Source organism: Lasioglossum baleicum, unplaced genomic scaffold, assembly GCF_051020765.1.
Source record: "Lasioglossum baleicum unplaced genomic scaffold, iyLasBale1 scaffold0203, whole genome shotgun sequence".
Lineage (NCBI taxonomy): Eukaryota > Metazoa > Arthropoda > Insecta > Hymenoptera > Halictidae > Lasioglossum > Lasioglossum baleicum.
This window is the reverse complement of record NW_027469263.1, coordinates 120,039-135,402: the sequence shown is the minus strand read 5'-3', so window position 1 is coordinate 135,402 and position 15,364 is coordinate 120,039. Positions and strand designations below refer to the sequence as shown.

At 28.0% G+C, this 15,364-nt stretch overlaps 1 pseudogene; it reads right to left on the bottom strand.

The window, feature by feature from the left end:
- Positions 1–1,345: 1,345 nt before the first annotated feature.
- LOC143220106 (cytochrome c oxidase subunit 1 pseudogene) lies at positions 1,346–2,498 on the bottom strand (annotated as a pseudogene).
- Positions 2,499–15,364: the final 12,866 nt, after the last annotated feature.

Sequence of the window (15,364 nt, the reverse complement as noted above, 5' to 3'; positions counted from 1 at the left end):
GAATTAATTACAAGCAAATTTAGATTATTATTAAATAAAATCAATATCGATTTTAATTTCAAAATCTATTATTTTATTAATTTTTATATTTTTATTAGTAATATCTTTAATAAAATTATATATTTATTAGTATATTATATATAAGATTTTGATAAATCAAATTTTTAAGTCCAAATTAAATGTAAAATTTTTACTTTTATATATATATATATATATATATATATATATATTATATATTATTTAATTTTTATACTTTAAAATTTAAATATCTTAGTATTAAGAATACAGAATTTTATATGAACTACATAAGAAATTGGAATTTATATTCACTAAATTTATTAACAATAAATTACCTCTAATTTGGTTTCAATTAAATACATTGTATGTATTCTATATAATATAATGTATTATATAGAACTATTAATTTTTTTTACTTATTATTTTATTAATTGAATGAATAAATGAATATTTTAATTCATTATATTAATAAAATTGAAACAGTTTAAAGAAAATATTGACTTGAGAAATAAAAGATATATAATACAATAATAATATATATTGTATTTAATTGAAACCAAATTAGAGGTAATTTATTCTTAATAAATTTAGTGAATAAGAATTCCAATTTTTTTGCAGTTTATAATAAATTTTAATACCGAAGGATGGTACAGTTCAAGAATGAATCATATTAGTATATGTAACTAATATACGTAAAGGTAATTTTATAGGAATAACTATTCGATTATCTGTATCTAATTATCGAAATTGATTTATTGGTTCATACATTAATATTGATTTGAAATATTGATTTAATAAGTCATCAATAAAATATAAAATCTTTAAAGATGGAAAACAAATAAATAACAAAATCGTTATTTGAGTATATGTTCAAATTTCTTCAATTAAATAATTTCATAATAAATATAAATTAAATAAATTTGTTATTTAAAATATCAACAGTTAAATATGAAGTAAAACAATAATTATTAATATAAATATTATAATAAAATTATGTAAACAACTGAAATTATCAGAATAAAACGAATTTGAATTTTGAAAAAAAAAAAATATTTCATGTTGCTATTTTTAATAATAAAATTAAATTTTATATTATTGAATTTTAAATTCATTGCAATTTTCTGCCATATTAAGATTCTTTAATTATTAAAATTCTGCACACATTAAATGAATTATTTAATGGAGGATAATTTATTAATCATTCTAAAGAAGATTGAAAAACTTTAAATAATAATAAACGTTTACAAATTAAACTTTCGAAAGTTAAAAATAATAAAAAAATTGTTCTATTTAATGAAATAATAGAACCAATTAATGATAATAAATTTCAACAATAATAAGAATCAGGATAATCAGAATAACGTCGAAGTATTCCTATTAAAACTAAAAAATGTTGGGGAAAAAATGTTATATTTACTCCAATAAATATTATTAAAAATAGATAAACTAATCATTTTTTATTTAATATTAAACCAGTAATTAAAGGATATCAGCGATTAAATCTTGAAATAATAGAAAACCGAGCTCCTATTGATAAAACATAATGAAAATGAGCAACAACATAATATGTATCATGTAAAATAATATCACTATAATTAATTAGATAATATAATACCTGTTAATCCCCCAATTGTATATAATAAAATAAAACCTAAAGATCATACAATAGAATTATTTATTTTAAATTTTGGACCATTATTGGTTGCTAATCATCTAAAAACATTAATACCAGTAGAAACAGCAATAATCATATTTGCCGAAGAAAAATAAGCATTAGTACCTACATCTAATCCAATAGTAAATATATGATGTGCTCAAGCAATAAAACCTAAAAATCCAATTCCGAATATTGCATAAATTTTTCCTAAATTACCAAATACCTCTTTTTTACCACTTTCATTTATAATAATTTGAGAAATTATTCCAAAGCCAGGTAAAATTAAAATATAAACTTCTGGATCACCAAAAAATCAAAATAAATGTTGATATAATACAGGATCTCCTCCTCCTATAGGATCAAGAAAAGATGTATTAAAATTACGTTCAAATATTAATATTGTAATAGCTCCTGCTAACACAGGTAAAGGTAATAATAATAAAATTATTGTAAAAAGAACAGATCAAGGAAATAAAGTTATTTTATTTGAATCTAATCTAAAGTTTTTTAATCATATAATTATAGTTATTAAATTTGTAGCTCCTATAAGTGATGAAATACCAGATATACATACAGAAAAAATTTTTAATCTACAGACGGAGATGAATGAAAAACAATTAGATAAAGGAGGATATACAGTTCAACCAGTACCTGGTATAAAATTAATAATTCTTCTAGTTAATAATAATAATAATGAAGGAGGTGTTAATCATAATCTAATATTATTTATTCGAGGATATGATATATCAGGTGATCTTAATATTAAAGGAATTAATCAATTACCAAATACTACAGTTAAAAAAGGTACAACTATAAACAACATTATTAAAAATGCATGACCTGTAACTAAAGAATTATATAATATACCATTAATTAGAAACATTCCAACAATTCTAAATTCTATGCGAATTAAAATCTTGCAGAAGATACAATTATTCGTGATCTTATAGCTAATGTAAAGTAAAGAATGCCAATATCCTTATGATTTTTTTATATTAATCATTTAATTAAAATTTAAATCAAAATTAATTTCTAATTTTGAAAATTAATAGTTATTAATTTAACTTAAAATTTTTATAGTATTAAAAAATGTTAAATTTTTATTAATAAATTTACAATTCATTTCTTTTATCAGACACAATACTTTTTACATTTATTAATTTTTAATTATAGTTATAAAAAAATATATATAAAATATATTAATTATTTCATATGTGTAATATATTAAACATAAATACCAACAAAATATTAAATATCAAAAAAAATAATATCAAAAAATTAAACTAAAAATTATAATAAATAACAAATTTTTTAAAATAAAAATTTAAATTTATAAATACAAATATAATAAATTTTAAAGAACAATATAAATAAATATTTCTAATTAATAAAATTATAAATCTAATATGTATATTATATCTAGTAATAAATATAAAATTTTTAATCAATAATCATTTAATAATAAAGAAAAAAGTTTGGTAAAATTGAATAAATTAATAAAATTAATATAAATAAAATAATTAAATTATTTTCATAATTCAATATAAAAATATTTAAATTATTATCTATAAATTTATATTTATATAATATAAATAATAACATATAAATAATTAATATATAAAATAATATTAATAATAAAATATATTTTTCATTAATACAATAATCAGTTTATTAATATATAGTTTAACATTAAAGTTGAACATCTATTAATTTTTTTATATTAATTAATTTTAATATATAAATAGATAAATATAAAATTCGAAGAATTCCAAACAAAATTATTTTATAATCTAATTTTTAAATTAAACAATAAAAATTTAAATTAATAAATTTTATTAAAGTTGAAGATAAAAATATGCAATTCCAATTTATTAATTCATAAGATTTAATTATTAAAAATGAAAAGAAAATAATCCTAATTTTATTATCAATGAAATAAATAAGAAATAATTTAATAAATTTCTTAAACAAACTAATTCAACCAAGTTTATAAAATTTATTATAAAAATTACCCATAAAATTCTAGAAATAATTCATATACAAAAAATCATTAATCTTGACAAGTTATTATTAGAATTTAAATTAATTACTCTAATTCTAATAAATATTACCATCTCAAAAATAAATCACTTTAAAATAACATTTGATAATAATAAAAAAACTAAATATAAAATAAAAAATTAATATATAAAATTTATAGGTTTATTTCTTAAAATTAATTTATATAATTTATTTAAAATTAAATTATACAATAATTTTTAATATTATTTCAGTATTTTTATAACTAATGGTAGTAAATAAATTTACATAATTATTTTATGAAAATATTCCATTATCAGATAGATATTTACATATATAATAAATTATTATGAATAAATTAAGTAAAAAAATATATAAAATAATAAAATAAATAATTTTTAATATTTATAATTTTATATTCATAAATAAATTAAATTTAAAACCTGATACCTATAAAATATTAAAATTTATTTTTAATATTTATAAATTTTATATTCTTCAATAAATTAAATTTAAAACCTATAAAATATTAAAATATATTTTTAATATTTATAGGTTTCGTATCCTTAAATGAATTAAATTCAAAACCTATAAAATATTAAAATTAATTAATAATTATAGGTTTCGTGACCTTAAATAAATTAATAAGCCTATAAATATTAAAAATAAATTAAATTTAAAACCTATAAAATATTAAAAATAATTTTTAATATTTATAAATTTTATATTAAAATTAATTATTTATAACAGTAGTATAAAATTAAATCAATTCTACTCGACTAGGGTAGTATAAAATTAATAATAATAATGTGAAATTAAATACATACTATTAAAATAGTATAAAATTAATTATTTATAATAATATGAAATTAAATCTATACTACTCGACTATAATAGTATAAAATTAATTATAATAGTATAAAATTAAATCTATAGTATTAATTTAGTATAAAATTATTTATAATAATATAAAGTTAAATCTATACTACTCGACTAAAATAGTATAAAATTAATTATAGTAGTATAAAACTAAATCTATACTACCCGACTAAAATAATATAAAATTAATTGTAATAGTATAAAATTAAATATATACTATCAAAATAGTATAAAATTAATGATAATATTATAAAGTTAAATCTACTCATCTCGCCTGAAATAGTATAAAATTAATTATAATAGTATAAAGTTAAATCTATTCTACTCGCCTGAAATAGTATAAAATTTATTATTTATTATAGTAACATAAAATTAATTGTTAAATATAAATTTCATATAAAATATTGTCTTATAATATATTGATAGATTATGAATCTATAAGCTTAATAATTAGCCTATTTATATTTAAAATTATAATGAAATTTGTCAACAATAAAAAATTTCAATCGAACAAATTTACATATTATACATGCAATAAAATTAACTCACCACCATTCTAGTCGGAAATATCAGTAGAGCTAATTTTACACCATAAAATCCAAAATTTTCAATATAACAAATTTTCATATTATATATGCAATAAAATTAGCTCACCACAATACTAGTCGCAAATATCAATGGATCTAATATTGAACAAGAAATTTTCAATTTTTATTTCAAAAAATTGTACTTCTTAGTTAACGTGTCATCAGAATTAATTGATTGTACGTTTCTTCCATTATTCTGTTAATCTTAATGTTATTTTATGGGATCGTCTGTGTACGTACCTGCACTTCTGGAACGACACGACTGGAGTTATGTTGTAGTTGCGTTCACAAGATAGGTGCGACGCTTGTAAATGGTCCACGTTAATTTCCTTAACGATAATTTTATACCGCATGTATTCTTTCACAGTTTCCAATCTATTAATAAATTCTGAAATCAACTGTTACGATATTATCGATTGTCTTCGAAATGTTCAATTTTCATTTTCAAAAATTGTATTCCTCAGTAAAAGTGTTCTTTCAATTAGTTAAGTGTTCGCATATGGCATCATTTTCTTAAACTAATTGATACTGCATATGATGGTCTGTATACGTACCTACCCTGCTTGAGCAACATAACTGGTGAGGTCTTGTAGTTGCGTTCTGTGTATCCGAACGACCCTAATGGATGGCCATCGATAATTTCTTGAACCTCGATCTTGTGCAGTATGCATTTTTTCCCAGTCGTCGATATATTTATTCACACTCCAATTTACTATTGTGATATTTTCGTCTTCTTTTCAAAATTTTCATATTTTGTTTAGAAAGTTGTATTTCCCAGGAAAAGTGTCTTTGAATTGAGTTGAGAGTTTGTCTATGTCAATATTTTTTGGAAATTGCTGTTGCATTATATAATTGCCGGTACACGAACCTTCGCCTCCGGAGCGACACGGCCAGAGTTGGCTAGCAGTAGCGTTCGGTAGATCGGAGCCGCATTACTGTGAGAGCCTTGTTAATTTGTAATACCTTGATTTTGTTCAGTATGAATTTTTCCCCTGTTTGCTATCTAATTATACAAACTTTAGATTCCTGTTATGTTGTTCTTCATTTTTTTCGTAATTTTAAATTTTTATTATAAAAATTTATATACCCTATTAAATGTGTCTTTGGAATTAGTTGAGTGCACGTTTATGGCATTATATTGTTGAACGTACAGTTGTCGTATACGATTGTCTGTATACGTTCCAACGCTTCCAGTGCGGCACGACTGGAGTGGCCTCGTAGTTACGTTTGGTAGAACGAAGCGACGCTACTGTATGGTCCTCGTTAATTTCAATAACCTTGATTTTGTACCGCATGCATTCTTTCTCTGTTTTCTGTTTATGTGTAAGTACTGTATTTTCCTGTTATGGTATTATTTTTTTCAGAATTTCCTATTTTTGTTTTAAAAAATTGTATTTCTCAGCGAAAGTGTTTTTGGAATTATTCAAGTGTACGTTTATGACAATATTATGTGGAATCTTATTTTAAATTTGTATGATGTTTGTATACGTACCTACGCTTACAGAGCGACACGGGTGGTGTGGACTTGCAGTTTGTTTCGGGAACACTGCGCGACGCTACTGTGTGATATTCGATAATTTCTTTTACCCTATTATAGTACCATACGCATTTTTTCCCAGTCTTCCATTCATTTGTGCATACTGTAATATACTGTTACTATATTTTCGATTTTTTTCCAAAATTTCAAGTTTTTAATTTCTGAAACTTTGCCGTATATGAAAAGTACCTTTAGAACTAGCTGAGCATACGTTTGTGACAATATTTTGTTATATTCCTTGTTATTTTATATCATTGTCTCCATATGTACCAACGATACAGATGCGACAGGACTGGAGTGGTCTTGTAGTTGTTTTCGGGAGATCGGAGCGACACCACAGTATGGTTTTTGTTAATTTCATTAACATTAATATTTTACCGAATGCACCTTCCCCAGATTATGATTTACATATACATACTGTAATTTCCTCTTATGGAATTTCCGATTTAATCCGAAATTTTCAATTTTATTTTAGAAAATTTTATTTCATTTTAAAATTTCTTTTTGCATTTGTTGAGCTTACGCTCATTGCAGTATTTTGTTAAGCTTGTTGTTATTTTATGCTATTGTGTGTATACGTACCATTCCAGCAGGAGCAACACGACTATCGGGGTCTAGTAGTTGTATACGGCAGGTTGAAGCGGCACTACTGCATGGTTTCAGTTAATTCCTTAGCCTCGATTTTGTACCATATGCATTCTGTCTCAGTTTTCTATTTATTTATAGATTCTGTAATTTACTGTTGTAATATTATCGTTCTGCTTTGAAATTTTCAATCTTTATGAAGCAAAATTGTATTTCTTAGTAAAAGTGCCTTTGAAATTATTTGAGTGCACGGTTATGGCATTATTTTGATAAACTTATTGTTACTGCACATGATTGTCACTAAACGTACCTACGCTTCCGGAGCGACATGGCTTGATTGGTATTGTTGTAACTATCATTTGATCGGAGCGACACTGATGAATGGTCCTTGTTAATTTCATTAACCTTAATATTATTGCGTTTGCATTCTTTCCTAGTCTTCTATCTTTTTCTACATACCGCAACATACTATTGTGATATTTTCGATATTTTCATAATTCCCAATTCTTAACTTCAAGCATTTTATTTTTTAGGATAAAGTATCATTGGAATTAGTTTAGTGTACGTGTATCGCGATATTTTGCTAAATTTGTTGTTGTTATGTATGATTTTCTGTATACGTTCCTACGCTTCCCGATCGATACGGGTGCGGTCGTCTTGCAGCTGCGATCGGTAGATCGGAGCGACATTACTAGATGATGTTCGATTATTCCAGCAACCTTGGTATTGTACAGTATGCACCCTTCCGCAGTTTTCCATTAAATTATATGGACTGTAATTTACGGTTTAGATAATTTCGATTACCTTCAATATTTTCAATTTTTAATCCGAAAAATTGTTTTCCATTGTAAAATTATCCTTGGAAACTGTTGAATGTACGTTTATGACATTATGGCATAAAACTCATTGTTATTTTATATGATTGTCTGTATACATAGCTATGCCGCAGGAGCGAGACGGCTGGAGTGGCCTTGTAGTTCCTTACGACGATGGAAGCGACACTACTGGATGGTGTTCGTTATTTTCTACAACCTTGATTGTGTACCGTATACATTCTTTCCCAGTCTTTCACTTGTATATACGTGCTGTAATATACAGGTATGATATTTTCGATTTTTTTCATAATTTCGAATCATTAATTTCAAAAATTGTAGATCTTAGTAAACGTGACTTTGGAATTAGTTGAATGTACGGTTCTGACAATATTTTGTTATGCCCCTGGTAATTTTATAGTATTGTCTCTATCCGTACCTATGCTTCTGGAGCGAAGCGACCGGCGAGGTTTTGTCGTTGTGTACGACAGATCGGAGCCTCTCTAGCGGATGGTCTCTGTTAATTTGATTAGACTCGAATTTGTAGCGTTGTCATTTTTTCCCAGTGCGCCATTTATTTATACCTACTGTAATTTACTGATTTGATGTTTTGGATTTTTTTCAAAATTTCCAATTCTTAAGTTAAAAAATCGTACTGCACAGGAAAATTGCCTTCTCATTAGTAGAGTCTACGTTCATGACAATATTTTGTCAACTTCTTTATTACCTCATATGATTGTCTTTAGGCGTACCTACGATCGCAGTCCGACACGGCTGTAGGGTACTTGCAGTTGCGGACGGCCGATCGAAAGCAGCATACTGGATGAACATCGATAACTACTATAACCATGATACTGTGCCTTGTGTATTTTTGTCAGTCATACATTTATCTATGCATATTGTAATTGTCTATTATGATATTTTCAATTCTTTCCAAATTTGCAATTTTTATTTTAATAAACTATTATGCATAGTTAAAGTGTCTTCGAAATTAGTTCAGCTTACGTTTATGACATTATATTGTTAGAAATGTTGTTATATTATATGATTTCCTGTATACGTAACCACGCTTCCGGAACGACACGCCTGGAGTTGTCTTGCATTTGCACTTCGTAGATCTGAGTGTCACTACTGTATGATATTCGTTAACTTCTTTAGCCTTGATTTAGTACCGTATGCATTTTTCTCCCAATTCTCTATTTATATATACATGCTGTAATATTCTATTATGACATTTTCTGTTTCTATTAATATTTTCAATTTTTAGATTCAGAAATTGTAATTCTAGCAAATGTGTCCCTGAAATTATTTGTGTGTATGTTTATGAAACTATCTTGTTAAACATATTGTTATTTTATATGATTGTCTTTACAGGTTCCTATGCTACCGGAGCGATACGGCTGTATAGTCTTTGGTAATTTCTTTAACCATGTATTGTACTGTATGCATTTTTCCACCATGTTTTCAATTTATTTATACATACTCCAATTTACAGTTATTATATTTTCAATTTTATTTCAAAATTTCCAATTTTTAATTCTAAACATTGTAATTCTTTGTAAAAGTGTCTTTGGAATGATTTGAGTTTACATTTATGACAATATATTGATAACTTTATTGTTACATTACACGACTATCTGTATTCGCACCCACGCTGCCTGAGCGAGGCGAACTGATTTGGCTTGCAGTTGCGTATGACAGATCGGAGACAAACTACTGTATAGTTTTCGTTAATTTCTTTAACCTTGATCTTGTACTGCTCTAAATTTCTAAATGTGTATTTATTAGAAAGAGTGTCCCTCTAATTAGTTGATTGCATGTTTATTACAATACTTTTCTAAATTTGTTGTCATTTTATATGATTGTCTGTATACGAAACTATGGTGCCTGTGCGGCACGACTGTGGACGCCTTGTGATGCGAAGGCAGGTCGGAAGCGATAATAGCGTACGGTCTTTGTTCATTTCTGTAACCTTATCAATGTACCGTAATAGTTGTTTGGCTGGATTCCATTTATTTCTACATACTGCAGTTTACTTTTATGATATTTTCGATTTGTTTCATAGCTTCCAGTCTTTAAATTCAAAAACTGTATTTTTTAGGTTAAGTGTCTATGGAATTAGTTGAGTTTACATTTACGACAATATTTAGTTACGCTTGTTGTTATTTTATATGATTGTTTTCACACGTACCTCGCTTCCAGCGCTACTCGAATGGAGTGGTCTTGCAGTTGCTTTCGTTAGATGGGTGCTGCACTACTGTGTGGTCCTCGTTAACTTCTTTAACCATGATTTTGCACCTTATGCATTCCTTCGCAGTTTTCTACATATTTCTATATACTGTAACTTACTGTTACGAAATATTCGATTCTCCTCAAAATTGTCCAACTGTTTGTTAGGAAAATTGCATTTTCTTCGAAAAGGGTCTTCTGAATCAAGTGAGGTTACGTATATGACAATATTTTGTTAAGCTTGATGTTATTTTATATGATTGTCTCTATACTTACCTGCGTTGACTGAGGGACGTGACGGGAGTTGTCTTGTAGTTGCGTACGCTATATCGGAGTGGCGCTACAGAATGGGCTTGCATAACTTCTTTAACTTTGATTTTGTCACTAATGCATTTTCTTCCAGTTTTGCATGTAATGTGCATACTATAATTTGCGGTTATGTTATTTTCGATTTTTTTCCTAATTTCCAACCTTTAGTTTTAAAAATAAATTTTTTTGGAAAAGTACCTTCGAATTAGTAGAGTGTATGTTTACGACAATATCACGTTGGACTTGGTGTTATTCTGTATAATTGCCTATATACGTACCTACGATTCCGGATCGACACCACTGGAGTGGTCCTGTAGTTGCGCACGAAAGATTGGAGCGACACTATGGCATGGCCTTCGCTAATTTCATTAGCCTTAATATTGCACCATATGCATTCGATCGGAGCTCTCTATTTATTTATACACTATGTGATTTACTGCTACGACATTGTCGATGTTCTTCATCATTTTCAATTCCTGGTTCAAAAAATTTTATTTCTTAGGAAATATGTCTGTGGAATTAGTTGAGTGTACGTTCATGACAATATTTTGATGAAGTCTTGGTTATTTTGCATGACTGACAGCACACGTACCTACGCTTCTGGAGCGACACAACTGGCGATGTCCTGTAATTGCGTTCGGTATTTGGGAACGACAATACAGTATGATCTTCGATATTTCCACAATACGTGATATTCTACCGTATGCATTGTATCGCAGTTTTCCACTTATTTATATATTCTGTAGTTTACTGTTATGATAATTGTCTTTTTTCAAAACATTCAATTTTTATACTAAGAAATTGTATTTCTTAGGGGAAGTGTCTTATTGTTACGTTTATTGCGATAAAATGATAAACTCATTTTTGTTTTATGTGATTTCCTGTACACGTACCTACGCTGCCAAAGCAACACGACTGGCATGCTCTTGTAATTGCGTTCGCTAGATCGGAGCGACACTGCTGTATGACCTTCGTTAATTTGTGTAAACATTATATTGCACCGCATACTTTTTCCACAGTCTCCATTTATTTATCCATTCTGTAATTTACTGCTATGATATTTTCGACCTTTTTAAAAATTTTCAGTTTTTAGTTTAAAAGAAGGCATTTCTTTTTTATAGTGTCCTTGGGATTAGATGAGTGTACGATCATGTCAATATTTTGTTAAATTCAAAATTATTTTACATGATTCTCTGTATACGTATCTACCCTTCCGGAACGACATGACTGGCGTGGTCTTGTAGTTGCATTCACTAGGTGTGAGGGACACTTCAGAATGGTCTTCAATTATTTCTTTAACCTTAATACAGTACTGCATGCATACTTTCTCAGTTTTCAATTTATTTACAAATAAAGTAATTTACTGTTATGATACATTCCATTTTCTTCGCAACATGCAAATTATATATTTTAGAAATTGTATTTCTTAGTAAAAGTGCATTTGGAATTAGTTGGGCGTACGTTTGTAACAATATTAAGTTGATTTTGATGTTGAATTATATGATTTTCTGTACACGTGCTTACGCTAATGGAACCACACGACTGGAAGTGTACTTGCAGTTAAGTATGATCGGTCGTTGTGATGCAACCCTGATCGTCACCGTATGTCTGTCGGCGCTGCGGATCTGCACGAATGTATTCATGTTCTAGTAGTATACGGAAGATTAAAGAAGTACAACTGGATAATATACCTTAATTTCTTTAACCTTGATTTTAACCCGCAACCGTTTTCTCCATGTTTTCTATTTATTTATACTTACTCCAATTTAGTGTTATATTTTCGATATTCCTTCAAAATTTTCAATTTTTAACTTAAAAAGCTGTACTTCTCAGTATCGTTTCCGTCTGAATTGGTTGAGTTTCCGCTTATGACAATACATTGTTACGTTTGTTATTACCATATATACTTGTCTGTATACGTACCTAAGCTTCCGTATCGACACGATTGGAATGGTCTTGTAGTTGCGTGCGGGAGATCGGAGAGTCATACTGTATGCCCGTCATTAATTTCCTAAACCATAATATTGTACCATATGCATTCTTTCTAATTTTCTATTTATCTACAAAATGGTGTTATTTACTGTTATGATGATTTCGATTTTTTTTCAAAATTGTCAATTTTTACACTCAAAAATCGTATTTTCTTGTAAAAGTGTCTTTCGAATTGTTTGTTTGTACGTTTACGACAATATCATATTGAATTCTTTGTTATTCTATATGATAGACCGTAAACGTGCCTACTGTTGCGGAGCGACACGGCTCTTGTAGTTGCGTCCTGCAGATCGAAGTGGTATATTGGATGGTGTACGATAATTCCTTTAACTTTGATCTTGTACCGTATGCATTTCGTCCCAGTTTTCCAATTATTTATATGTTCTGTAATATACAGTCATGACATGTTCGATTTCTTTTTCAAAATATTCGATCTTTACTTTAAAAAATTAGATTTCTTAGCAAACGAGTCCTTGGAATTAGTTGAGTGTTTAAGTATATGGTGACACTTTGTTAAACTTATTTTTATTTTATATGATTGTTTGTACGCATACCCCCACTGCCGGAGCGACACGACTGGAGTGGTCTTGCTGTTGCGTTCGGTAGATCGGAGCGACTGTGGTGTATCGTCTTCGTAAATATCATTGACCATAATGTTGTACTGTATGCATTCATTCACAGTTTCCTATTTATTGTAACATAATGTAATTTACTGTCATGGTATCATCGATTTTTTTTCATAATTGTCAATTTTTTATTTTGAAAATTGTATTCCTTAATAATCGTGTCTTTTGAGTTAGTTGTGTTTACGTTTGTGACAATATTACGTTACGCTTGATGTTTAGGTTTACGGCAATATCATGTAAAATTCTTTGTTATTTTATATGGTTGTCTGCATACGTACGTCCGCTGCCGGAGGGACACAATTGGTGATGTCTTGATGTGTTCGACAGATTGGAGCGACACTACTGGATGTCCTTCCTTAATTTGATTATCCTTGATTTTGAACCACATGCATTTTTCACAATTTGCCGTTTATTTATAAATTATGTAATTTACTGTTATGATATTTTCGATCTGTTTTCATAATTTTCAATTTCTACATACAAATATCTCATTTCTTAGTAAAAGTGTACTTGGAATTAGTTGAGTCTACGTTTATGACCTCACGTCGTAAGGTTTTTCGTTACATTATATGATTGTTAATGTACGTACCTACGCTTCCGGACCGACACGGATGGAGTGCTCTTACAGTTGCGTTCGTTATATCGGAGCGACGCTACTGAATGCTCTCCTTTAATTTCGGAAATCTAGATATTGTACCGTATGCATTTCTTCCCATACGGCAAATTATTTATACATACTGTAATTTACTGTTAAGATATTTTCGATTTCGTTCAAAATTTTCAAGTCGTAGTTCTAGAGATTGCATTTCTTAGTAAATGTGCCTTTACAATGAGTTGACTGTACGGTTGTGACATTATCTTTTTAAACTTACTGATATTTTATACGATTGTCAGCATAATTACCTATACTTATGGAACCACACGGCAGGAATTATCTTGCAGTTGCTGTCGCTAGAACGCAGTGGCGCTACTGCATGATCTTCGATACCTTCTCTAACCGTGCTGTTGTACCGTATGCATTCCTTTGCAGCTATCCGTTAATTTATACATACTGTAATTTATTCTTTTGATATATTCGATTCTTTTCAAAGTTTCCTATTTTTTGTTATAAGAATTGTATTTCATAGTGAAAGTGTCCTTGGAGTTAGTTGCGTGTATACATACCTACAGTTCTGGAGCGAAAAACCTGGAGCGGGCAAGTAGTTTCGTACGGTAGAACGGAGCGAGAATACTATATGGTCTTGGTTAATTCCACTAGCCTTGATATTAATTCGTATGCACTATTTTGCAGTTTCCTATTTATTTCGACATACTGTAATTTACTGTTATGATATTTTCGATTCTTTTCAAAATTCCGAATTTTTAACTTCAAAAATTGTATTTTGTAGGAAAAGTGTTCTTGGAAATAGTTGACTGCACGTTTACGAAAATATTTTGATAAATTTTTTGTTATTTTATATGATAGTCTGTAAATGTCCTTACATTGCCGGAGTGACACGGCTGGACTGGACTTGTACGGCAGATCGGAGCGGCAAACTGGATGGTCTTCGTTAATTTCTGTAACCATAATTTTGCACGGTATGAATTTTTTTACGAAATTATACATTTATTTATACAGTCCGTTATTTACTGTTATTATATTTTCGATTTTTTTCATAATATTCAATTTTTAGATTAAAAATTTGTACTTCCTAGTAAAAGTGTCTTTGGAATCAGTTGTGTGTACGTTTATGACAATATTTTGTTAAACTTGTTGCTATTTTATATGATTGTTTGTACACGTACTTACGATGCAGGAACAATACGACTGGCTTGCCCTTGTAGTTGCGTACGGTACATCAGATCGACACTACTTGGTGGTCTCCGATTATTTTGTTAACCTTGATATTTTGTCGTTTGCATTGTTTCGGTTTTCCAATTATTTGTGCATAGTGTAATTTACTGTTATGATATTTTCGATTTTTTTCAAAGGTTTCAATTTTTCCTTTGAAAAATTGTATTTCTCAGTAAAAGTGTATTCGGAATTGGATGAATGTACGTTTATGACACTATTTGGTTAAAATTATTCGTACTTTATATGATTGTCTGCATACGGACCTACGCTGCAGGAGCGA